At 45.3% G+C, this 25,238-nt stretch overlaps 10 non-coding genes across 10 annotated transcripts; all 10 read right to left on the bottom strand.

The window, feature by feature from the left end:
* Nucleotides 1-101: 101 nt before the first annotated feature.
* Nucleotides 102-183, bottom strand: trnal-uag (transfer RNA leucine (anticodon UAG)). The gene has a single exon. It is a non-coding gene; the product is annotated as a tRNA-Leu (tRNA).
* Nucleotides 184-3,014: 2,831 nt separating this feature from the next.
* Nucleotides 3,015-3,096, bottom strand: trnal-uag (transfer RNA leucine (anticodon UAG)). The gene has a single exon. It is a non-coding gene; the product is annotated as a tRNA-Leu (tRNA).
* A 2,831-nt stretch (nt 3,097-5,927) lies between these two features.
* Nucleotides 5,928-6,009, bottom strand: trnal-uag (transfer RNA leucine (anticodon UAG)). Its single transcript has one exon. It is a non-coding gene; the product is annotated as a tRNA-Leu (tRNA).
* A 2,831-nt stretch (nt 6,010-8,840) lies between these two features.
* On the bottom strand, nt 8,841-8,922 carry trnal-uag (transfer RNA leucine (anticodon UAG)). Its single transcript has one exon. It is a non-coding gene; the product is annotated as a tRNA-Leu (tRNA).
* A 2,831-nt stretch (nt 8,923-11,753) lies between these two features.
* On the bottom strand, nt 11,754-11,835 carry trnal-uag (transfer RNA leucine (anticodon UAG)). Its single transcript has one exon. It is a non-coding gene; the product is annotated as a tRNA-Leu (tRNA).
* Nucleotides 11,836-14,666: 2,831 nt separating this feature from the next.
* Nucleotides 14,667-14,748, bottom strand: trnal-uag (transfer RNA leucine (anticodon UAG)). The gene has a single exon. It is a non-coding gene; the product is annotated as a tRNA-Leu (tRNA).
* A 2,831-nt stretch (nt 14,749-17,579) lies between these two features.
* trnal-uag (transfer RNA leucine (anticodon UAG)) lies at nt 17,580-17,661 on the bottom strand. Its single transcript has one exon. It is a non-coding gene; the product is annotated as a tRNA-Leu (tRNA).
* A 2,831-nt stretch (nt 17,662-20,492) lies between these two features.
* On the bottom strand, nt 20,493-20,574 carry trnal-uag (transfer RNA leucine (anticodon UAG)). Its single transcript has one exon. It is a non-coding gene; the product is annotated as a tRNA-Leu (tRNA).
* A 2,831-nt stretch (nt 20,575-23,405) lies between these two features.
* On the bottom strand, nt 23,406-23,487 carry trnal-uag (transfer RNA leucine (anticodon UAG)). Its single transcript has one exon. It is a non-coding gene; the product is annotated as a tRNA-Leu (tRNA).
* Nucleotides 23,488-24,728: 1,241 nt separating this feature from the next.
* On the bottom strand, nt 24,729-24,810 carry trnal-uag (transfer RNA leucine (anticodon UAG)). Its single transcript has one exon. It is a non-coding gene; the product is annotated as a tRNA-Leu (tRNA).
* Nucleotides 24,811-25,238: the final 428 nt, after the last annotated feature.

Raw genomic sequence — 25,238 nt, 5'->3', positions numbered from 1 at the left:
AATTCCCAGGGAAACAAATCGAATTTTGTTCTGAACGAAACAACATCAGTGGTGGCAACAGCATTTCAACAAGCTGCACCGTTGCAGTCGATCAGCAGCAATGGCAGTGGTGGGATTCGAACCCACGCCCCTGTCGAGACTGGAACCTAAATCCAGCGCCTTAGACCGCTCGGCCACACTACCAACTGCGCCAGTTCCCCATTTTCTTTCACTTCCAATTGAGCTCCTGCATAACAACAGATGGAAAGTCAAGTGAAAAGGGTTCCATGATCCCTCTCGGACTCGCACGGCTGCGTGGATGTGCCCGGCTACAATATCAATTTCGCAGCAGATAATGATAGCCCATCAATCCGGATAAAAATCAATGGTAAGCTGAGGCTATCTTCTCAGACTCTTTTCAACTACAAATGTATCTGTGAGTGCGTGAGCATACATGTTCGCTTATGATTTGGTCAAATAACCATGAACTGCTTGACATTACTGCAATTTCGATTCTTACTTTGCTAAATGATTTCACCCATTGCTCGAAATAGGACAACTTTCACGTTTACACGGAACATGAAACACACCGGACTACAGGGAAAATAAACAAAGCTGAGCAGGCCGTGTTCCACATCATACCGTGCAGCATAGTTTCAGTCACTGTGTCTGTTTTGTAGAATAATAGTCCCAAAGAATGTTCTCCACACTAACACCGGAGGTAGCATTACAATCCGAGAACGACCGATCACATTGTGAGGATGCTCTGACCTCGGGGCCAGTTCGAGATGCCACTTTCCTTGCCTTTTATGCAATTGGCTGCAGGGATGTTCACACCTGGACATGAGCCACATCGACATCAACTGAGTTGGAAACCTGCGTGGGAATCGACGAGAAGCGACTCAAAAAATCTTGCTAAATTCCATGGTGCTTATTAGAAATGCAGTTTCTGTTCACCTCAATTTAAAAGGCAGTTTCTGAACAGAGGAACTGAAATCAAAAGCTAATTATCTCACCCCACCCCCACTCCGGGAGTGGTGCTAACTGCACTTGATTGCTTTTTGTTCTCGATGTGAAGAGCTCTCACGCCTGAGTCACCTTCACGCCTCTTGTTGCTGAGTGACTCAAAAAGAAGGAGTTTCAACAGAGCTGCAACTGCCTCACTTTCCCAGTCGCTCTCCCCGTTTACATTTTCCTGCTCATCAGTGATTTAATGAAAACCAAAAGGATGCGATGTTATTCTGCAGCCTCTTTGTCGATTCCTCCGTTTAAATTCCAACATGGCTTAGATCTCGGGGCGCACCTTAATGCTAGCTTTGAAAGCACAGGTCCAGAGCTTCCTCTGAGAGTGCAATTTCTTTCATTGCTGTTGCTGATTGAATGAGCCACTAACGTGCGAACTGCTCCAAAACATGATGCAGGACCTCTGGTGCCAATTCTCGCACTTTGAATAACGACAGACAGCTTCCAAATGAGGCCTTTCAGATACGACTTTGGGGTACATTTGGCAGACAGAATAGTTCAGGAATCCGTGGTGCACTGTGACACCAGCGCATCACCTTCTTCCCTGTCTTTGAACCGGGCCGCCTCAGCAAGGAATGCAAATGCAGTATTGCTCTTCGTGGAAGGATCGGTAACTACACTCTCAAACTGAATGGCACATGATCAGAAGCAGTTTGTAGAATATCTTTACAATGCTCTGCACAGTAATCAAATGGAAATGCATTGCATTTCACTACGAGAGCAGATTTGTTCAAGCAAATTCGAAGGCAGGTTTGCAGATGGGAAAGCAAGCAGGAAAGCTCCGTTCTTGTCCATGTAAAAGGCTGCAGATGAAGAACAAAACAGTTTCGACCGCGGGAACCTATCTTGCGGAAGGTGAACGTGCTGATCACTATGCTACAGAAACAAGCCCACAGCCGCCCCTGCTGCAGCTCAGTGGTATCCGACACTGAAAGTTGAAGACGTTCTACCTTTCACCTTTCTGTTTCCAAATGCTCGTTGTTTCATGGGAGTTGTTTAATTTTGGCTGTGTGGTATGCGTGGACGAGATACACCGAAGTATCTGTTTTCACGCGGTGTAGCCCAATAACGTTGTGTTGCTTACACCGGCTTTAAAAGGATAACTTTTTAGCCGAGCTGGCCGTCGCAGTCTGTGGCACAATCATTTAGTCTGTTCGACTGCTCACTGGAAAGGTAGTATTGTGAAACACTGCAGAAACGAAGGACTTCCTTACTTTTGCTGCGACTGACCATACTCTGTGAAATTTTCCCAGATTCTCAGTTGAGGAGTTTTTGCAGCTGGAAATTACCTCAGAAAGCCTGTTAATTCGTAATGTATTGAACGAATCGCAAAACAGAAAACATTTGGCACGCAACACAAACAAAACTGGCAAACCAAATGCATTTTCAGATACAGTGAGCATGAATGCTAAATGTGAGACACTCCGAGGGCATGAGCCGTAAAGTAATCTCACAACTAACAACAGGGCAATTCCAAATTACTTTTCAATGATACTTGAGCCTCAGTGCACCACCATATCACAGACAATGCTGAAAAGAGAGAAAGAAAGAACATAATAAGAATGGGCCACAAAAAGTGAATTTCACCAATCACAGTCTCGATTAGATTACCTTTCCCTTCAGGGGTCTCCGGGACAGAAACGAAGGAAATTGGAGAAATTCAATAGCATATGACATCAAAATTCATCGGAACGATTTTCCCACTCGCCAGAAAGCCAAATAACGATGAATCGACTCACCGCAGGACTTTGTTTCACAACAGCGATGAAATAGCAGTCACCATTCGGTTCCAGTAAAATCTCAACATGCTTGGAACGTAAAGCAACAGTAGAGATGTTTGCAATTTTCCACGCGGGAGACGAACACGATCATGACAGCAGAGGAAATTTGGCACTTTCCCACTCGACAGTTAATTCCCAGGGAAACAAATCGAATTTTGTTCTGAACGAAACAACATCAGTGGTGGCAACAGCATTTCAACAAGCTGCACCGTTGCAGTCGATCAGCAGCAATGGCAGTGGTGGGATTCGAACCCACGCCCCTGTCGAGACTGGAACCTAAATCCAGCGCCTTAGACCGCTCGGCCACACTACCAACTGCGCCAGTTCCCCATTTTCTTTCACTTCCAATTGAGCTCCTGCATAACAACAGATGGAAAGTCAAGTGAAAAGGGTTCCATGATCCCTCTCGGACTCGCACGGCTGCGTGGATGTGCCCGGCTACAATATCAATTTCGCAGCAGATAATGATAGCCCATCAATCCGGATAAAAATCAATGGTAAGCTGAGGCTATCTTCTCAGACTCTTTTCAACTACAAATGTATCTGTGAGTGCGTGAGCATACATGTTCGCTTATGATTTGGTCAAATAACCATGAACTGCTTGACATTACTGCAATTTCGATTCTTACTTTGCTAAATGATTTCACCCATTGCTCGAAATAGGACAACTTTCACGTTTACACGGAACATGAAACACACCGGACTACAGGGAAAATAAACAAAGCTGAGCAGGCCGTGTTCCACATCATACCGTGCAGCATAGTTTCAGTCACTGTGTCTGTTTTGTAGAATAATAGTCCCAAAGAATGTTCTCCACACTAACACCGGAGGTAGCATTACAATCCGAGAACGACCGATCACATTGTGAGGATGCTCTGACCTCGGGGCCAGTTCGAGATGCCACTTTCCTTGCCTTTTATGCAATTGGCTGCAGGGATGTTCACACCTGGACATGAGCCACATCGACATCAACTGAGTTGGAAACCTGCGTGGGAATCGACGAGAAGCGACTCAAAAAATCTTGCTAAATTCCATGGTGCTTATTAGAAATGCAGTTTCTGTTCACCTCAATTTAAAAGGCAGTTTCTGAACAGAGGAACTGAAATCAAAAGCTAATTATCTCACCCCACCCCCACTCCGGGAGTGGTGCTAACTGCACTTGATTGCTTTTTGTTCTCGATGTGAAGAGCTCTCACGCCTGAGTCACCTTCACGCCTCTTGTTGCTGAGTGACTCAAAAAGAAGGAGTTTCAACAGAGCTGCAACTGCCTCACTTTCCCAGTCGCTCTCCCCGTTTACATTTTCCTGCTCATCAGTGATTTAATGAAAACCAAAAGGATGCGATGTTATTCTGCAGCCTCTTTGTCGATTCCTCCGTTTAAATTCCAACATGGCTTAGATCTCGGGGCGCACCTTAATGCTAGCTTTGAAAGCACAGGTCCAGAGCTTCCTCTGAGAGTGCAATTTCTTTCATTGCTGTTGCTGATTGAATGAGCCACTAACGTGCGAACTGCTCCAAAACATGATGCAGGACCTCTGGTGCCAATTCTCGCACTTTGAATAACGACAGACAGCTTCCAAATGAGGCCTTTCAGATACGACTTTGGGGTACATTTGGCAGACAGAATAGTTCAGGAATCCGTGGTGCACTGTGACACCAGCGCATCACCTTCTTCCCTGTCTTTGAACCGGGCCGCCTCAGCAAGGAATGCAAATGCAGTATTGCTCTTCGTGGAAGGATCGGTAACTACACTCTCAAACTGAATGGCACATGATCAGAAGCAGTTTGTAGAATATCTTTACAATGCTCTGCACAGTAATCAAATGGAAATGCATTGCATTTCACTACGAGAGCAGATTTGTTCAAGCAAATTCGAAGGCAGGTTTGCAGATGGGAAAGCAAGCAGGAAAGCTCCGTTCTTGTCCATGTAAAAGGCTGCAGATGAAGAACAAAACAGTTTCGACCGCGGGAACCTATCTTGCGGAAGGTGAACGTGCTGATCACTATGCTACAGAAACAAGCCCACAGCCGCCCCTGCTGCAGCTCAGTGGTATCCGACACTGAAAGTTGAAGACGTTCTACCTTTCACCTTTCTGTTTCCAAATGCTCGTTGTTTCATGGGAGTTGTTTAATTTTGGCTGTGTGGTATGCGTGGACGAGATACACCGAAGTATCTGTTTTCACGCGGTGTAGCCCAATAACGTTGTGTTGCTTACACCGGCTTTAAAAGGATAACTTTTTAGCCGAGCTGGCCGTCGCAGTCTGTGGCACAATCATTTAGTCTGTTCGACTGCTCACTGGAAAGGTAGTATTGTGAAACACTGCAGAAACGAAGGACTTCCTTACTTTTGCTGCGACTGACCATACTCTGTGAAATTTTCCCAGATTCTCAGTTGAGGAGTTTTTGCAGCTGGAAATTACCTCAGAAAGCCTGTTAATTCGTAATGTATTGAACGAATCGCAAAACAGAAAACATTTGGCACGCAACACAAACAAAACTGGCAAACCAAATGCATTTTCAGATACAGTGAGCATGAATGCTAAATGTGAGACACTCCGAGGGCATGAGCCGTAAAGTAATCTCACAACTAACAACAGGGCAATTCCAAATTACTTTTCAATGATACTTGAGCCTCAGTGCACCACCATATCACAGACAATGCTGAAAAGAGAGAAAGAAAGAACATAATAAGAATGGGCCACAAAAAGTGAATTTCACCAATCACAGTCTCGATTAGATTACCTTTCCCTTCAGGGGTCTCCGGGACAGAAACGAAGGAAATTGGAGAAATTCAATAGCATATGACATCAAAATTCATCGGAACGATTTTCCCACTCGCCAGAAAGCCAAATAACGATGAATCGACTCACCGCAGGACTTTGTTTCACAACAGCGATGAAATAGCAGTCACCATTCGGTTCCAGTAAAATCTCAACATGCTTGGAACGTAAAGCAACAGTAGAGATGTTTGCAATTTTCCACGCGGGAGACGAACACGATCATGACAGCAGAGGAAATTTGGCACTTTCCCACTCGACAGTTAATTCCCAGGGAAACAAATCGAATTTTGTTCTGAACGAAACAACATCAGTGGTGGCAACAGCATTTCAACAAGCTGCACCGTTGCAGTCGATCAGCAGCAATGGCAGTGGTGGGATTCGAACCCACGCCCCTGTCGAGACTGGAACCTAAATCCAGCGCCTTAGACCGCTCGGCCACACTACCAACTGCGCCAGTTCCCCATTTTCTTTCACTTCCAATTGAGCTCCTGCATAACAACAGATGGAAAGTCAAGTGAAAAGGGTTCCATGATCCCTCTCGGACTCGCACGGCTGCGTGGATGTGCCCGGCTACAATATCAATTTCGCAGCAGATAATGATAGCCCATCAATCCGGATAAAAATCAATGGTAAGCTGAGGCTATCTTCTCAGACTCTTTTCAACTACAAATGTATCTGTGAGTGCGTGAGCATACATGTTCGCTTATGATTTGGTCAAATAACCATGAACTGCTTGACATTACTGCAATTTCGATTCTTACTTTGCTAAATGATTTCACCCATTGCTCGAAATAGGACAACTTTCACGTTTACACGGAACATGAAACACACCGGACTACAGGGAAAATAAACAAAGCTGAGCAGGCCGTGTTCCACATCATACCGTGCAGCATAGTTTCAGTCACTGTGTCTGTTTTGTAGAATAATAGTCCCAAAGAATGTTCTCCACACTAACACCGGAGGTAGCATTACAATCCGAGAACGACCGATCACATTGTGAGGATGCTCTGACCTCGGGGCCAGTTCGAGATGCCACTTTCCTTGCCTTTTATGCAATTGGCTGCAGGGATGTTCACACCTGGACATGAGCCACATCGACATCAACTGAGTTGGAAACCTGCGTGGGAATCGACGAGAAGCGACTCAAAAAATCTTGCTAAATTCCATGGTGCTTATTAGAAATGCAGTTTCTGTTCACCTCAATTTAAAAGGCAGTTTCTGAACAGAGGAACTGAAATCAAAAGCTAATTATCTCACCCCACCCCCACTCCGGGAGTGGTGCTAACTGCACTTGATTGCTTTTTGTTCTCGATGTGAAGAGCTCTCACGCCTGAGTCACCTTCACGCCTCTTGTTGCTGAGTGACTCAAAAAGAAGGAGTTTCAACAGAGCTGCAACTGCCTCACTTTCCCAGTCGCTCTCCCCGTTTACATTTTCCTGCTCATCAGTGATTTAATGAAAACCAAAAGGATGCGATGTTATTCTGCAGCCTCTTTGTCGATTCCTCCGTTTAAATTCCAACATGGCTTAGATCTCGGGGCGCACCTTAATGCTAGCTTTGAAAGCACAGGTCCAGAGCTTCCTCTGAGAGTGCAATTTCTTTCATTGCTGTTGCTGATTGAATGAGCCACTAACGTGCGAACTGCTCCAAAACATGATGCAGGACCTCTGGTGCCAATTCTCGCACTTTGAATAACGACAGACAGCTTCCAAATGAGGCCTTTCAGATACGACTTTGGGGTACATTTGGCAGACAGAATAGTTCAGGAATCCGTGGTGCACTGTGACACCAGCGCATCACCTTCTTCCCTGTCTTTGAACCGGGCCGCCTCAGCAAGGAATGCAAATGCAGTATTGCTCTTCGTGGAAGGATCGGTAACTACACTCTCAAACTGAATGGCACATGATCAGAAGCAGTTTGTAGAATATCTTTACAATGCTCTGCACAGTAATCAAATGGAAATGCATTGCATTTCACTACGAGAGCAGATTTGTTCAAGCAAATTCGAAGGCAGGTTTGCAGATGGGAAAGCAAGCAGGAAAGCTCCGTTCTTGTCCATGTAAAAGGCTGCAGATGAAGAACAAAACAGTTTCGACCGCGGGAACCTATCTTGCGGAAGGTGAACGTGCTGATCACTATGCTACAGAAACAAGCCCACAGCCGCCCCTGCTGCAGCTCAGTGGTATCCGACACTGAAAGTTGAAGACGTTCTACCTTTCACCTTTCTGTTTCCAAATGCTCGTTGTTTCATGGGAGTTGTTTAATTTTGGCTGTGTGGTATGCGTGGACGAGATACACCGAAGTATCTGTTTTCACGCGGTGTAGCCCAATAACGTTGTGTTGCTTACACCGGCTTTAAAAGGATAACTTTTTAGCCGAGCTGGCCGTCGCAGTCTGTGGCACAATCATTTAGTCTGTTCGACTGCTCACTGGAAAGGTAGTATTGTGAAACACTGCAGAAACGAAGGACTTCCTTACTTTTGCTGCGACTGACCATACTCTGTGAAATTTTCCCAGATTCTCAGTTGAGGAGTTTTTGCAGCTGGAAATTACCTCAGAAAGCCTGTTAATTCGTAATGTATTGAACGAATCGCAAAACAGAAAACATTTGGCACGCAACACAAACAAAACTGGCAAACCAAATGCATTTTCAGATACAGTGAGCATGAATGCTAAATGTGAGACACTCCGAGGGCATGAGCCGTAAAGTAATCTCACAACTAACAACAGGGCAATTCCAAATTACTTTTCAATGATACTTGAGCCTCAGTGCACCACCATATCACAGACAATGCTGAAAAGAGAGAAAGAAAGAACATAATAAGAATGGGCCACAAAAAGTGAATTTCACCAATCACAGTCTCGATTAGATTACCTTTCCCTTCAGGGGTCTCCGGGACAGAAACGAAGGAAATTGGAGAAATTCAATAGCATATGACATCAAAATTCATCGGAACGATTTTCCCACTCGCCAGAAAGCCAAATAACGATGAATCGACTCACCGCAGGACTTTGTTTCACAACAGCGATGAAATAGCAGTCACCATTCGGTTCCAGTAAAATCTCAACATGCTTGGAACGTAAAGCAACAGTAGAGATGTTTGCAATTTTCCACGCGGGAGACGAACACGATCATGACAGCAGAGGAAATTTGGCACTTTCCCACTCGACAGTTAATTCCCAGGGAAACAAATCGAATTTTGTTCTGAACGAAACAACATCAGTGGTGGCAACAGCATTTCAACAAGCTGCACCGTTGCAGTCGATCAGCAGCAATGGCAGTGGTGGGATTCGAACCCACGCCCCTGTCGAGACTGGAACCTAAATCCAGCGCCTTAGACCGCTCGGCCACACTACCAACTGCGCCAGTTCCCCATTTTCTTTCACTTCCAATTGAGCTCCTGCATAACAACAGATGGAAAGTCAAGTGAAAAGGGTTCCATGATCCCTCTCGGACTCGCACGGCTGCGTGGATGTGCCCGGCTACAATATCAATTTCGCAGCAGATAATGATAGCCCATCAATCCGGATAAAAATCAATGGTAAGCTGAGGCTATCTTCTCAGACTCTTTTCAACTACAAATGTATCTGTGAGTGCGTGAGCATACATGTTCGCTTATGATTTGGTCAAATAACCATGAACTGCTTGACATTACTGCAATTTCGATTCTTACTTTGCTAAATGATTTCACCCATTGCTCGAAATAGGACAACTTTCACGTTTACACGGAACATGAAACACACCGGACTACAGGGAAAATAAACAAAGCTGAGCAGGCCGTGTTCCACATCATACCGTGCAGCATAGTTTCAGTCACTGTGTCTGTTTTGTAGAATAATAGTCCCAAAGAATGTTCTCCACACTAACACCGGAGGTAGCATTACAATCCGAGAACGACCGATCACATTGTGAGGATGCTCTGACCTCGGGGCCAGTTCGAGATGCCACTTTCCTTGCCTTTTATGCAATTGGCTGCAGGGATGTTCACACCTGGACATGAGCCACATCGACATCAACTGAGTTGGAAACCTGCGTGGGAATCGACGAGAAGCGACTCAAAAAATCTTGCTAAATTCCATGGTGCTTATTAGAAATGCAGTTTCTGTTCACCTCAATTTAAAAGGCAGTTTCTGAACAGAGGAACTGAAATCAAAAGCTAATTATCTCACCCCACCCCCACTCCGGGAGTGGTGCTAACTGCACTTGATTGCTTTTTGTTCTCGATGTGAAGAGCTCTCACGCCTGAGTCACCTTCACGCCTCTTGTTGCTGAGTGACTCAAAAAGAAGGAGTTTCAACAGAGCTGCAACTGCCTCACTTTCCCAGTCGCTCTCCCCGTTTACATTTTCCTGCTCATCAGTGATTTAATGAAAACCAAAAGGATGCGATGTTATTCTGCAGCCTCTTTGTCGATTCCTCCGTTTAAATTCCAACATGGCTTAGATCTCGGGGCGCACCTTAATGCTAGCTTTGAAAGCACAGGTCCAGAGCTTCCTCTGAGAGTGCAATTTCTTTCATTGCTGTTGCTGATTGAATGAGCCACTAACGTGCGAACTGCTCCAAAACATGATGCAGGACCTCTGGTGCCAATTCTCGCACTTTGAATAACGACAGACAGCTTCCAAATGAGGCCTTTCAGATACGACTTTGGGGTACATTTGGCAGACAGAATAGTTCAGGAATCCGTGGTGCACTGTGACACCAGCGCATCACCTTCTTCCCTGTCTTTGAACCGGGCCGCCTCAGCAAGGAATGCAAATGCAGTATTGCTCTTCGTGGAAGGATCGGTAACTACACTCTCAAACTGAATGGCACATGATCAGAAGCAGTTTGTAGAATATCTTTACAATGCTCTGCACAGTAATCAAATGGAAATGCATTGCATTTCACTACGAGAGCAGATTTGTTCAAGCAAATTCGAAGGCAGGTTTGCAGATGGGAAAGCAAGCAGGAAAGCTCCGTTCTTGTCCATGTAAAAGGCTGCAGATGAAGAACAAAACAGTTTCGACCGCGGGAACCTATCTTGCGGAAGGTGAACGTGCTGATCACTATGCTACAGAAACAAGCCCACAGCCGCCCCTGCTGCAGCTCAGTGGTATCCGACACTGAAAGTTGAAGACGTTCTACCTTTCACCTTTCTGTTTCCAAATGCTCGTTGTTTCATGGGAGTTGTTTAATTTTGGCTGTGTGGTATGCGTGGACGAGATACACCGAAGTATCTGTTTTCACGCGGTGTAGCCCAATAACGTTGTGTTGCTTACACCGGCTTTAAAAGGATAACTTTTTAGCCGAGCTGGCCGTCGCAGTCTGTGGCACAATCATTTAGTCTGTTCGACTGCTCACTGGAAAGGTAGTATTGTGAAACACTGCAGAAACGAAGGACTTCCTTACTTTTGCTGCGACTGACCATACTCTGTGAAATTTTCCCAGATTCTCAGTTGAGGAGTTTTTGCAGCTGGAAATTACCTCAGAAAGCCTGTTAATTCGTAATGTATTGAACGAATCGCAAAACAGAAAACATTTGGCACGCAACACAAACAAAACTGGCAAACCAAATGCATTTTCAGATACAGTGAGCATGAATGCTAAATGTGAGACACTCCGAGGGCATGAGCCGTAAAGTAATCTCACAACTAACAACAGGGCAATTCCAAATTACTTTTCAATGATACTTGAGCCTCAGTGCACCACCATATCACAGACAATGCTGAAAAGAGAGAAAGAAAGAACATAATAAGAATGGGCCACAAAAAGTGAATTTCACCAATCACAGTCTCGATTAGATTACCTTTCCCTTCAGGGGTCTCCGGGACAGAAACGAAGGAAATTGGAGAAATTCAATAGCATATGACATCAAAATTCATCGGAACGATTTTCCCACTCGCCAGAAAGCCAAATAACGATGAATCGACTCACCGCAGGACTTTGTTTCACAACAGCGATGAAATAGCAGTCACCATTCGGTTCCAGTAAAATCTCAACATGCTTGGAACGTAAAGCAACAGTAGAGATGTTTGCAATTTTCCACGCAGGAGACGAACACGATCATGACAGCAGAGGAAATTTGGCACTTTCCCACTCGACAGTTAATTCCCAGGGAAACAAATCGAATTTTGTTCTGAACGAAACAACATCAGTGGTGGCAACAGCATTTCAACAAGCTGCACCGTTGCAGTCGATCAGCAGCAATGGCAGTGGTGGGATTCGAACCCACGCCCCTGTCGAGACTGGAACCTAAATCCAGCGCCTTAGACCGCTCGGCCACACTACCAACTGCGCCAGTTCCCCATTTTCTTTCACTTCCAATTGAGCTCCTGCATAACAACAGATGGAAAGTCAAGTGAAAAGGGTTCCATGATCCCTCTCGGACTCGCACGGCTGCGTGGATGTGCCCGGCTACAATATCAATTTCGCAGCAGATAATGATAGCCCATCAATCCGGATAAAAATCAATGGTAAGCTGAGGCTATCTTCTCAGACTCTTTTCAACTACAAATGTATCTGTGAGTGCGTGAGCATACATGTTCGCTTATGATTTGGTCAAATAACCATGAACTGCTTGACATTACTGCAATTTCGATTCTTACTTTGCTAAATGATTTCACCCATTGCTCGAAATAGGACAACTTTCACGTTTACACGGAACATGAAACACACCGGACTACAGGGAAAATAAACAAAGCTGAGCAGGCCGTGTTCCACATCATACCGTGCAGCATAGTTTCAGTCACTGTGTCTGTTTTGTAGAATAATAGTCCCAAAGAATGTTCTCCACACTAACACCGGAGGTAGCATTACAATCCGAGAACGACCGATCACATTGTGAGGATGCTCTGACCTCGGGGCCAGTTCGAGATGCCACTTTCCTTGCCTTTTATGCAATTGGCTGCAGGGATGTTCACACCTGGACATGAGCCACATCGACATCAACTGAGTTGGAAACCTGCGTGGGAATCGACGAGAAGCGACTCAAAAAATCTTGCTAAATTCCATGGTGCTTATTAGAAATGCAGTTTCTGTTCACCTCAATTTAAAAGGCAGTTTCTGAACAGAGGAACTGAAATCAAAAGCTAATTATCTCACCCCACCCCCACTCCGGGAGTGGTGCTAACTGCACTTGATTGCTTTTTGTTCTCGATGTGAAGAGCTCTCACGCCTGAGTCACCTTCACGCCTCTTGTTGCTGAGTGACTCAAAAAGAAGGAGTTTCAACAGAGCTGCAACTGCCTCACTTTCCCAGTCGCTCTCCCCGTTTACATTTTCCTGCTCATCAGTGATTTAATGAAAACCAAAAGGATGCGATGTTATTCTGCAGCCTCTTTGTCGATTCCTCCGTTTAAATTCCAACATGGCTTAGATCTCGGGGCGCACCTTAATGCTAGCTTTGAAAGCACAGGTCCAGAGCTTCCTCTGAGAGTGCAATTTCTTTCATTGCTGTTGCTGATTGAATGAGCCACTAACGTGCGAACTGCTCCAAAACATGATGCAGGACCTCTGGTGCCAATTCTCGCACTTTGAATAACGACAGACAGCTTCCAAATGAGGCCTTTCAGATACGACTTTGGGGTACATTTGGCAGACAGAATAGTTCAGGAATCCGTGGTGCACTGTGACACCAGCGCATCACCTTCTTCCCTGTCTTTGAACCGGGCCGCCTCAGCAAGGAATGCAAATGCAGTATTGCTCTTCGTGGAAGGATCGGTAACTACACTCTCAAACTGAATGGCACATGATCAGAAGCAGTTTGTAGAATATCTTTACAATGCTCTGCACAGTAATCAAATGGAAATGCATTGCATTTCACTACGAGAGCAGATTTGTTCAAGCAAATTCGAAGGCAGGTTTGCAGATGGGAAAGCAAGCAGGAAAGCTCCGTTCTTGTCCATGTAAAAGGCTGCAGATGAAGAACAAAACAGTTTCGACCGCGGGAACCTATCTTGCGGAAGGTGAACGTGCTGATCACTATGCTACAGAAACAAGCCCACAGCCGCCCCTGCTGCAGCTCAGTGGTATCCGACACTGAAAGTTGAAGACGTTCTACCTTTCACCTTTCTGTTTCCAAATGCTCGTTGTTTCATGGGAGTTGTTTAATTTTGGCTGTGTGGTATGCGTGGACGAGATACACCGAAGTATCTGTTTTCACGCGGTGTAGCCCAATAACGTTGTGTTGCTTACACCGGCTTTAAAAGGATAACTTTTTAGCCGAGCTGGCCGTCGCAGTCTGTGGCACAATCATTTAGTCTGTTCGACTGCTCACTGGAAAGGTAGTATTGTGAAACACTGCAGAAACGAAGGACTTCCTTACTTTTGCTGCGACTGACCATACTCTGTGAAATTTTCCCAGATTCTCAGTTGAGGAGTTTTTGCAGCTGGAAATTACCTCAGAAAGCCTGTTAATTCGTAATGTATTGAACGAATCGCAAAACAGAAAACATTTGGCACGCAACACAAACAAAACTGGCAAACCAAATGCATTTTCAGATACAGTGAGCATGAATGCTAAATGTGAGACACTCCGAGGGCATGAGCCGTAAAGTAATCTCACAACTAACAACAGGGCAATTCCAAATTACTTTTCAATGATACTTGAGCCTCAGTGCACCACCATATCACAGACAATGCTGAAAAGAGAGAAAGAAAGAACATAATAAGAATGGGCCACAAAAAGTGAATTTCACCAATCACAGTCTCGATTAGATTACCTTTCCCTTCAGGGGTCTCCGGGACAGAAACGAAGGAAATTGGAGAAATTCAATAGCATATGACATCAAAATTCATCGGAACGATTTTCCCACTCGCCAGAAAGCCAAATAACGATGAATCGACTCACCGCAGGACTTTGTTTCACAACAGCGATGAAATAGCAGTCACCATTCGGTTCCAGTAAAATCTCAACATGCTTGGAACGTAAAGCAACAGTAGAGATGTTTGCAATTTTCCACGCGGGAGACGAACACGATCATGACAGCAGAGGAAATTTGGCACTTTCCCACTCGACAGTTAATTCCCAGGGAAACAAATCGAATTTTGTTCTGAACGAAACAACATCAGTGGTGGCAACAGCATTTCAACAAGCTGCACCGTTGCAGTCGATCAGCAGCAATGGCAGTGGTGGGATTCGAACCCACGCCCCTGTCGAGACTGGAACCTAAATCCAGCGCCTTAGACCGCTCGGCCACACTACCAACTGCGCCAGTTCCCCATTTTCTTTCACTTCCAATTGAGCTCCTGCATAACAACAGATGGAAAGTCAAGTGAAAAGGGTTCCATGATCCCTCTCGGACTCGCACGGCTGCGTGGATGTGCCCGGCTACAATATCAATTTCGCAGCAGATAATGATAGCCCATCAATCCGGATAAAAATCAATGGTAAGCTGAGGCTATCTTCTCAGACTCTTTTCAACTACAAATGTATCTGTGAGTGCGTGAGCATACATGTTCGCTTATGATTTGGTCAAATAACCATGAACTGCTTGACATTACTGCAATTTCGATTCTTACTTTGCTAAATGATTTCACCCATTGCTCGAAATAGGACAACTTTCACGTTTACACGGAACATGAAACACACCGGACTACAGGGAAAATAAACAAAGCTGAGCAGGCCGTGTTCCACATCATACCGTGCAGCATAGTTTCAGTCACTGTGTCTGTTTTGTAGAATAATAGTCCCAAAGAATGTTCTCCACACTAACACCGGAGGTAGCATTACAATCCGAGAACGACCGATCACATTGTGAGGATGCTCTGACCTCGGGGCCAGTTCGAGATGCCACTTTCCTTGCCTTTTATGCAATTGGCTGCAGGGATGTTCACACCTGGACATGAGCCACATCGACATCAACTGAGTTGGAAACCTGCGTGGGAATCGACGAGAAGCGACTCAAAAAATCTTGCTAAATTCCATGGTGCTTATTAGAAATGCAGTTTCTGTTCACCTCAATTTAAAAGGCAGTTTCTGAACAGAGGAACTGAAATCAAAAGCTAATTATCTCACCCCACCCCCACTCCGGGAGTGGTGCTAACTGCACTTGATTGCTTTTTGTTCTCGATGTGAAGAGCTCTCACGCCTGAGTCACCTTCACGCCTCTTGTTGCTGAGTGACTCAAAAAGAAGGAGTTTCAACAGAGCTGCAACTGCCTCACTTTCCCAGTCGCTCTCCCCGTTTACATTTTCCTGCTCATCAGTGATTTAATGAAAACCAAAAGGATGCGATGTTATTCTGCAGCCTCTTTGTCGATTCCTCCGTTTAAATTCCAACATGGCTTAGATCTCGGGGCGCACCTTAATGCTAGCTTTGAAAGCACAGGTCCAGAGCTTCCTCTGAGAGTGCAATTTCTTTCATTGCTGTTGCTGATTGAATGAGCCACTAACGTGCGAACTGCTCCAAAACATGATGCAGGACCTCTGGTGCCAATTCTCGCACTTTGAATAACGACAGACAGCTTCCAAATGAGGCCTTTCAGATACGACTTTGGGGTACATTTGGCAGACAGAATAGTTCAGGAATCCGTGGTGCACTGTGACACCAGCGCATCACCTTCTTCCCTGTCTTTGAACCGGGCCGCCTCAGCAAGGAATGCAAATGCAGTATTGCTCTTCGTGGAAGGATCGGTAACTACACTCTCAAACTGAATGGCACATGATCAGAAGCAGTTTGTAGAATATCTTTACAATGCTCTGCACAGTAATCAAATGGAAATGCATTGCATTTCACTACGAGAGCAGATTTGTTCAAGCAAATTCGAAGGCAGGTTTGCAGATGGGAAAGCAAGCAGGAAAGCTCCGTTCTTGTCCATGTAAAAGGCTGCAGATGAAGAACAAAACAGTTTCGACCGCGGGAACCTATCTTGCGGAAGGTGAACGTGCTGATCACTATGCTACAGAAACAAGCCCACAGCCGCCCCTGCTGCAGCTCAGTGGTATCCGACACTGAAAGTTGAAGACGTTCTACCTTTCACCTTTCTGTTTCCAAATGCTCGTTGTTTCATGGGAGTTGTTTAATTTTGGCTGTGTGGTATGCGTGGACGAGATACACCGAAGTATCTGTTTTCACGCGGTGTAGCCCAATAACGTTGTGTTGCTTACACCGGCTTTAAAAGGATAACTTTTTAGCCGAGCTGGCCGTCGCAGTCTGTGGCACAATCATTTAGTCTGTTCGACTGCTCACTGGAAAGGTAGTATTGTGAAACACTGCAGAAACGAAGGACTTCCTTACTTTTGCTGCGACTGACCATACTCTGTGAAATTTTCCCAGATTCTCAGTTGAGGAGTTTTTGCAGCTGGAAATTACCTCAGAAAGCCTGTTAATTCGTAATGTATTGAACGAATCGCAAAACAGAAAACATTTGGCACGCAACACAAACAAAACTGGCAAACCAAATGCATTTTCAGATACAGTGAGCATGAATGCTAAATGTGAGACACTCCGAGGGCATGAGCCGTAAAGTAATCTCACAACTAACAACAGGGCAATTCCAAATTACTTTTCAATGATACTTGAGCCTCAGTGCACCACCATATCACAGACAATGCTGAAAAGAGAGAAAGAAAGAACATAATAAGAATGGGCCACAAAAAGTGAATTTCACCAATCACAGTCTCGATTAGATTACCTTTCCCTTCAGGGGTCTCCGGGACAGAAACGAAGGAAATTGGAGAAATTCAATAGCATATGACATCAAAATTCATCGGAACGATTTTCCCACTCGCCAGAAAGCCAAATAACGATGAATCGACTCACCGCAGGACTTTGTTTCACAACAGCGATGAAATAGCAGTCACCATTCGGTTCCAGTAAAATCTCAACATGCTTGGAACGTAAAGCAACAGTAGAGATGTTTGCAATTTTCCACGCGGGAGACGAACACGATCATGACAGCAGAGGAAATTTGGCACTTTCCCACTCGACAGTTAATTCCCAGGGAAACAAATCGAATTTTGTTCTGAACGAAACAACATCAGTGGTGGCAACAGCATTTCAACAAGCTGCACCGTTGCAGTCGATCAGCAGCAATGGCAGTGGTGGGATTCGAACCCACGCCCCTGTCGAGACTGGAACCTAAATCCAGCGCCTTAGACCGCTCGGCCACACTACCAACTGCGCCAGTTCCCCATTTTCTTTCACTTCCAATTGAGCTCCTGCATAACAACAGATGGAAAGTCAAGTGAAAAGGGTTCCATGATCCCTCTCGGACTCGCACGGCTGCGTGGATGTGCCCGGCTACAATATCAATTTCGCAGCAGATAATGATAGCCCATCAATCCGGATAAAAATCAATGGTAAGCTGAGGCTATCTTCTCAGACTCTTTTCAACTACAAATGTATCTGTGAGTGCGTGAGCATACATGTTCGCTTATGATTTGGTCAAATAACCATGAACTGCTTGACATTACTGCAATTTCGATTCTTACTTTGCTAAATGATTTCACCCATTGCTCGAAATAGGACAACTTTCACGTTTACACGGAACATGAAACACACCGGACTACAGGGAAAATAAACAAAGCTGAGCAGGCCGTGTTCCACATCATACCGTGCAGCATAGTTTCAGTCACTGTGTCTGTTTTGTAGAATAATAGTCCCAAAGAATGTTCTCCACACTAACACCGGAGGTAGCATTACAATCCGAGAACGACCGATCACATTGTGAGGATGCTCTGACCTCGGGGCCAGTTCGAGATGCCACTTTCCTTGCCTTTTATGCAATTGGCTGCAGGGATGTTCACACCTGGACATGAGCCACATCGACATCAACTGAGTTGGAAACCTGCGTGGGAATCGACGAGAAGCGACTCAAAAAATCTTGCTAAATTCCATGGTGCTTATTAGAAATGCAGTTTCTGTTCACCTCAATTTAAAAGGCAGTTTCTGAACAGAGGAACTGAAATCAAAAGCTAATTATCTCACCCCACCCCCACTCCGGGAGTGGTGCTAACTGCACTTGATTGCTTTTTGTTCTCGATGTGAAGAGCTCTCACGCCTGAGTCACCTTCACGCCTCTTGTTGCTGAGTGACTCAAAAAGAAGGAGTTTCAACAGAGCTGCAACTGCCTCACTTTCCCAGTCGCTCTCCCCGTTTACATTTTCCTGCTCATCAGTGATTTAATGAAAACCAAAAGGATGCGATGTTATTCTGCAGCCTCTTTGTCGATTCCTCCGTTTAAATTCCAACATGGCTTAGATCTCGGGGCGCACCTTAATGCTAGCTTTGAAAGCACAGGTCCAGAGCTTCCTCTGAGAGTGCAATTTCTTTCATTGCTGTTGCTGATTGAATGAGCCACTAACGTGCGAACTGCTCCAAAACATGATGCAGGACCTCTGGTGCCAATTCTCGCACTTTGAATAACGACAGACAGCTTCCAAATGAGGCCTTTCAGATACGACTTTGGGGTACATTTGGCAGACAGAATAGTTCAGGAATCCGTGGTGCACTGTGACACCAGCGCATCACCTTCTTCCCTGTCTTTGAACCGGGCCGCCTCAGCAAGGAATGCAAATGCAGTATTGCTCTTCGTGGAAGGATCGGTAACTACACTCTCAAACTGAATGGCACATGATCAGAAGCAGTTTGTAGAATATCTTTACAATGCTCTGCACAGTAATCAAATGGAAATGCATTGCATTTCACTACGAGAGCAGATTTGTTCAAGCAAATTCGAAGGCAGGTTTGCAGATGGGAAAGCAAGCAGGAAAGCTCCGTTCTTGTCCATGTAAAAGGCTGCAGATGAAGAACAAAACAGTTTCGACCGCGGGAACCTATCTTGCGGAAGGTGAACGTGCTGATCACTATGCTACAGAAACAAGCCCACAGCCGCCCCTGCTGCAGCTCAGTGGTATCCGACACTGAAAGTTGAAGACGTTCTACCTTTCACCTTTCTGTTTCCAAATGCTCGTTGTTTCATGGGAGTTGTTTAATTTTGGCTGTGTGGTATGCGTGGACGAGATACACCGAAGTATCTGTTTTCACGCGGTGTAGCCCAATAACGTTGTGTTGCTTACACCGGCTTTAAAAGGATAACTTTTTAGCCGAGCTGGCCGTCGCAGTCTGTGGCACAATCATTTAGTCTGTTCGACTGCTCACTGGAAAGGTAGTATTGTGAAACACTGCAGAAACGAAGGACTTCCTTACTTTTGCTGCGACTGACCATACTCTGTGAAATTTTCCCAGATTCTCAGTTGAGGAGTTTTTGCAGCTGGAAATTACCTCAGAAAGCCTGTTAATTCGTAATGTATTGAACGAATCGCAAAACAGAAAACATTTGGCACGCAACACAAACAAAACTGGCAAACCAAATGCATTTTCAGATACAGTGAGCATGAATGCTAAATGTGAGACACTCCGAGGGCATGAGCCGTAAAGTAATCTCACAACTAACAACAGGGCAATTCCAAATTACTTTTCAATGATACTTGAGCCTCAGTGCACCACCATATCACAGACAATGCTGAAAAGAGAGAAAGAAAGAACATAATAAGAATGGGCCACAAAAAGTGAATTTCACCAATCACAGTCTCGATTAGATTACCTTTCCCTTCAGGGGTCTCCGGGACAGAAACGAAGGAAATTGGAGAAATTCAATAGCATATGACATCAAAATTCATCGGAACGATTTTCCCACTCGCCAGAAAGCCAAATAACGATGAATCGACTCACCGCAGGACTTTGTTTCACAACAGCGATGAAATAGCAGTCACCATTCGGTTCCAGTAAAATCTCAACATGCTTGGAACGTAAAGCAACAGTAGAGATGTTTGCAATTTTCCACGCGGGAGACGAACACGATCATGACAGCAGAGGAAATTTGGCACTTTCCCACTCGACAGTTAATTCCCAGGGAAACAAATCGAATTTTGTTCTGAACGAAACAACATCAGTGGTGGCAACAGCATTTCAACAAGCTGCACCGTTGCAGTCGATCAGCAGCAATGGCAGTGGTGGGATTCGAACCCACGCCCCTGTCGAGACTGGAACCTAAATCCAGCGCCTTAGACCGCTCGGCCACACTACCAACTGCGCCAGTTCCCCATTTTCTTTCACTTCCAATTGAGCTCCTGCATAACAACAGATGGAAAGTCAAGTGAAAAGGGTTCCATGATCCCTCTCGGACTCGCACGGCTGCGTGGATGTGCCCGGCTACAATATCAATTTCGCAGCAGATAATGATAGCCCATCAATCCGGATAAAAATCAATGGTAAGCTGAGGCTATCTTCTCAGACTCTTTTCAACTACAAATGTATCTGTGAGTGCGTGAGCATACATGTTCGCTTATGATTTGGTCAAATAACCATGAACTGCTTGACATTACTGCAATTTCGATTCTTACTTTGCTAAATGATTTCACCCATTGCTCGAAATAGGACAACTTTCACGTTTACACGGAACATGAAACACACCGGACTACAGGGAAAATAAACAAAGCTGAGCAGGCCGTGTTCCACATCATACCGTGCAGCATAGTTTCAGTCACTGTGTCTGTTTTGTAGAATAATAGTCCCAAAGAATGTTCTCCACACTAACACCGGAGGTAGCATTACAATCCGAGAACGACCGATCACATTGTGAGGATGCTCTGACCTCGGGGCCAGTTCGAGATGCCACTTTCCTTGCCTTTTATGCAATTGGCTGCAGGGATGTTCACACCTGGACATGAGCCACATCGACATCAACTGAGTTGGAAACCTGCGTGGGAATCGACGAGAAGCGACTCAAAAAATCTTGCTAAATTCCATGGTGCTTATTAGAAATGCAGTTTCTGTTCACCTCAATTTAAAAGGCAGTTTCTGAACAGAGGAACTGAAATCAAAAGCTAATTATCTCACCCCACCCCCACTCCGGGAGTGGTGCTAACTGCACTTGATTGCTTTTTGTTCTCGATGTGAAGAGCTCTCACGCCTGAGTCACCTTCACGCCTCTTGTTGCTGAGTGACTCAAAAAGAAGGAGTTTCAACAGAGCTGCAACTGCCTCACTTTCCCAGTCGCTCTCCCCGTTTACATTTTCCTGCTCATCAGTGATTTAATGAAAACCAAAAGGATGCGATGTTATTCTGCAGCCTCTTTGTCGATTCCTCCGTTTAAATTCCAACATGGCTTAGATCTCGGGGCGCACCTTAATGCTAGCTTTGAAAGCACAGGTCCAGAGCTTCCTCTGAGAGTGCAATTTCTTTCATTGCTGTTGCTGATTGAATGAGCCACTAACGTGCGAACTGCTCCAAAACATGATGCAGGACCTCTGGTGCCAATTCTCGCACTTTGAATAACGACAGACAGCTTCCAAATGAGGCCTTTCAGATACGACTTTGGGGTACATTTGGCAGACAGAATAGTTCAGGAATCCGTGGTGCACTGTGACACCAGCGCATCACCTTCTTCCCTGTCTTTGAACCGGGCCGCCTCAGCAAGGAATGCAAATGCAGTATTGCTCTTCGTGGAAGGATCGGTAACTACACTCTCAAACTGAATGGCACATGATCAGAAGCAGTTTGTAGAATATCTTTACAATGCTCTGCACAGTAATCAAATGGAAATGCATTGCATTTCACTACGAGAGCAGATTTGTTCAAGCAAATTCGAAGGCAGGTTTGCAGATGGGAAAGCAAGCAGGAAAGCTCCGTTCTTGTCCATGTAAAAGGCTGCAGATGAAGAACAAAACAGTTTCGACCGCGGGAACCTATCTTGCGGAAGGTGAACGTGCTGATCACTATGCTACAGAAACAAGCCCACAGCCGCCCCTGCTGCAGCTCAGTGGTATCCGACACTGAAAGTTGAAGACGTTCTACCTTTCACCTTTCTGTTTCCAAATGCTCGTTGTTTCATGGGAGTTGTTTAATTTTGGCTGTGTGGTATGCGTGGACGAGATACACCGAAGTATCTGTTTTCACGCGGTGTAGCCCAATAACGTTGTGTTGCTTACACCGGCTTTAAAAGGATAACTTTTTAGCCGAGCTGGCCGTCGCAGTCTGTGGCACAATCATTTAGTCTGTTCGACTGCTCACTGGAAAGGTAGTATTGTGAAACACTGCAGAAACGAAGGACTTCCTTACTTTTGCTGCGACTGACCATACTCTGTGAAATTTTCCCAGATTCTCAGTTGAGGAGTTTTTGCAGCTGGAAATTACCTCAGAAAGCCTGTTAATTCGTAATGTATTGAACGAATCGCAAAACAGAAAACATTTGGCACGCAACACAAACAAAACTGGCAAACCAAATGCATTTTCAGATACAGTGAGCATGAATGCTAAATGTGAGACACTCCGAGGGCATGAGCCGTAAAGTAATCTCACAACTAACAACAGGGCAATTCCAAATTACTTTTCAATGATACTTGAGCCTCAGTGCACCACCATATCACAGACAATGCTGAAAAGAGAGAAAGAAAGAACATAATAAGAATGGGCCACAAAAAGTGAATTTCACCAATCACAGTCTCGATTAGATTACCTTTCCCTTCAGGGGTCTCCGGGACAGAAACGAAGGAAATTGGAGAAATTCAATAGCATATGACATCAAAATTCATCGGAACGATTTTCCCACTCGCCAGAAAGCCAAATAACGATGAATCGACTCACCGCAGGACTTTGTTTCACAACAGCGATGAAATAGCAGTCACCATTCGGTTCCAGTAAAATCTCAACATGCTTGGAACGTAAAGCAACAGTAGAGATGTTTGCAATTTTCCACGCGGGAGACGAACACGATCATGACAGCAGAGGAAATTTGGCACTTTCCCACTCGACAGTTAATTCCCAGGGAAACAAATCGAATTTTGTTCTGAACGAAACAACATCAGTGGTGGCAACAGCATTTCAACAAGCTGCACCGTTGCAGTCGATCAGCAGCAATGGCAGTGGTGGGATTCGAACCCACGCCCCTGTCGAGACTGGAACCTAAATCCAGCGCCTTAGACCGCTCGGCCACACTACCAACTGCGCCAGTTCCCCATTTTCTTTCACTTCCAATTGAGCTCCTGCATAACAACAGATGGAAAGTCAAGTGAAAAGGGTTCCATGATCCCTCTCGGACTCGCACGGCTGCGTGGATGTGCCCGGCTACAATATCAATTTCGCAGCAGATAATGATAGCCCATCAATCCGGATAAAAATCAATGGTAAGCTGAGGCTATCTTCTCAGACTCTTTTCAACTACAAATGTATCTGTGAGTGCGTGAGCATACATGTTCGCTTATGATTTGGTCAAATAACCATGAACTGCTTGACATTACTGCAATTTCGATTCTTACTTTGCTAAATGATTTCACCCATTGCTCGAAATAGGACAACTTTCACGTTTACACGGAACATGAAACACACCGGACTACAGGGAAAATAAACAAAGCTGAGCAGGCCGTGTTCCACATCATACCGTGCAGCATAGTTTCAGTCACTGTGTCTGTTTTGTAGAATAATAGTCCCAAAGAATGTTCTCCACACTAACACCGGAGGTAGCATTACAATCCGAGAACGACCGATCACATTGTGAGGATGCTCTGACCTCGGGGCCAGTTCGAGATGCCACTTTCCTTGCCTTTTATGCAATTGGCTGCAGGGATGTTCACACCTGGACATGAGCCACATCGACATCAACTGAGTTGGAAACCTGCGTGGGAATCGACGAGAAGCGACCAAAAAATCTTGCTAAATTCCATGGTGCTTATTAGAAATGCAGTTTCTGTTCACCTCAATTTAAAAGGCAGTTTCTGAACAGAGGAACTGAAATCAAAAGCTAATTATCTCACCCCACCCCCACTCCGGGAGTGGTGCTAACTGCACTTGATTGCTTTTTGTTCTCGATGTGAAGAGCTCTCACGCCTGAGTCACCTTCACGCCTCTTGTTGCTGAGTGACTCAAAAAGAAGGAGTTTCAACAGAGCTGCAACTGCCTCACTTTCCCAGTCGCTCTCCCCGTTTACATTTTCCTGCTCATCAGTGATTTAATGAAAACCAAAAGGATGCGATGTTATTCTGCAGCCTCTTTGTCGATTCCTCCGTTTAAATTCCAACATGGCTTAGATCTCGGGGCGCACCTTAATGCTAGCTTTGAAAGCACAGGTCCAGAGCTTCCTCTGAGAGTGCAATTTCTTTCATTGCTGTTGCTGATTGAATGAGCCACTAACGTGCGAACTGCTCCAAAACATGATGCAGGACCGTTGCAGTCGATCAGCAGCAATGGCAGTGGTGGGATTCGAACCCACACCCCTATCGAGACTGGAACCTAAATCCAGCGCCTTAGACCGCTCGGCCACACTACCAACTGCGCCAGTGCCCCATTTTCTTTCACTTCCAATTGAGCTCCTCCATAACAACACTCTGGTGATATCACTCAGGATCTCTCCATGTGGTATCCTTCACTGTGTGGGTCTAATTGCTGCCTCTGTCAGCGAGTCTCGCTCTTGCAGCTACTCCAGATCCTGAGGCAACAAAATGGTTCACTCCACAGAGACGCAGCAGCACAGGCCAGGGATGGAGACTGGGACTTTCCATATATCTATGGGACTCTGTGCCATTCTCCATATGTAACCCTCATTGTATCAGCCTAATTTCCCATTCTCTCTCTCTCTGTCTCCTGTAGGTTCCCAGAAAGTTCCTGACTCAATTGACTTCCCAAATGCTGGGTGTCTCGTACATTACCACATTGAAGATGGTTAGTCAGCCAGAGAGACAAAGGGCAGGGAGATCT

The sequence above is a fragment of the Hemiscyllium ocellatum genome, unplaced genomic scaffold (genome assembly GCF_020745735.1).
Source record: "Hemiscyllium ocellatum isolate sHemOce1 unplaced genomic scaffold, sHemOce1.pat.X.cur. scaffold_820_pat_ctg1, whole genome shotgun sequence".
NCBI classification, from domain to species: domain Eukaryota; kingdom Metazoa; phylum Chordata; class Chondrichthyes; order Orectolobiformes; family Hemiscylliidae; genus Hemiscyllium; species Hemiscyllium ocellatum.
This window is presented reverse-complemented; position numbering and strand designations above follow the sequence as displayed.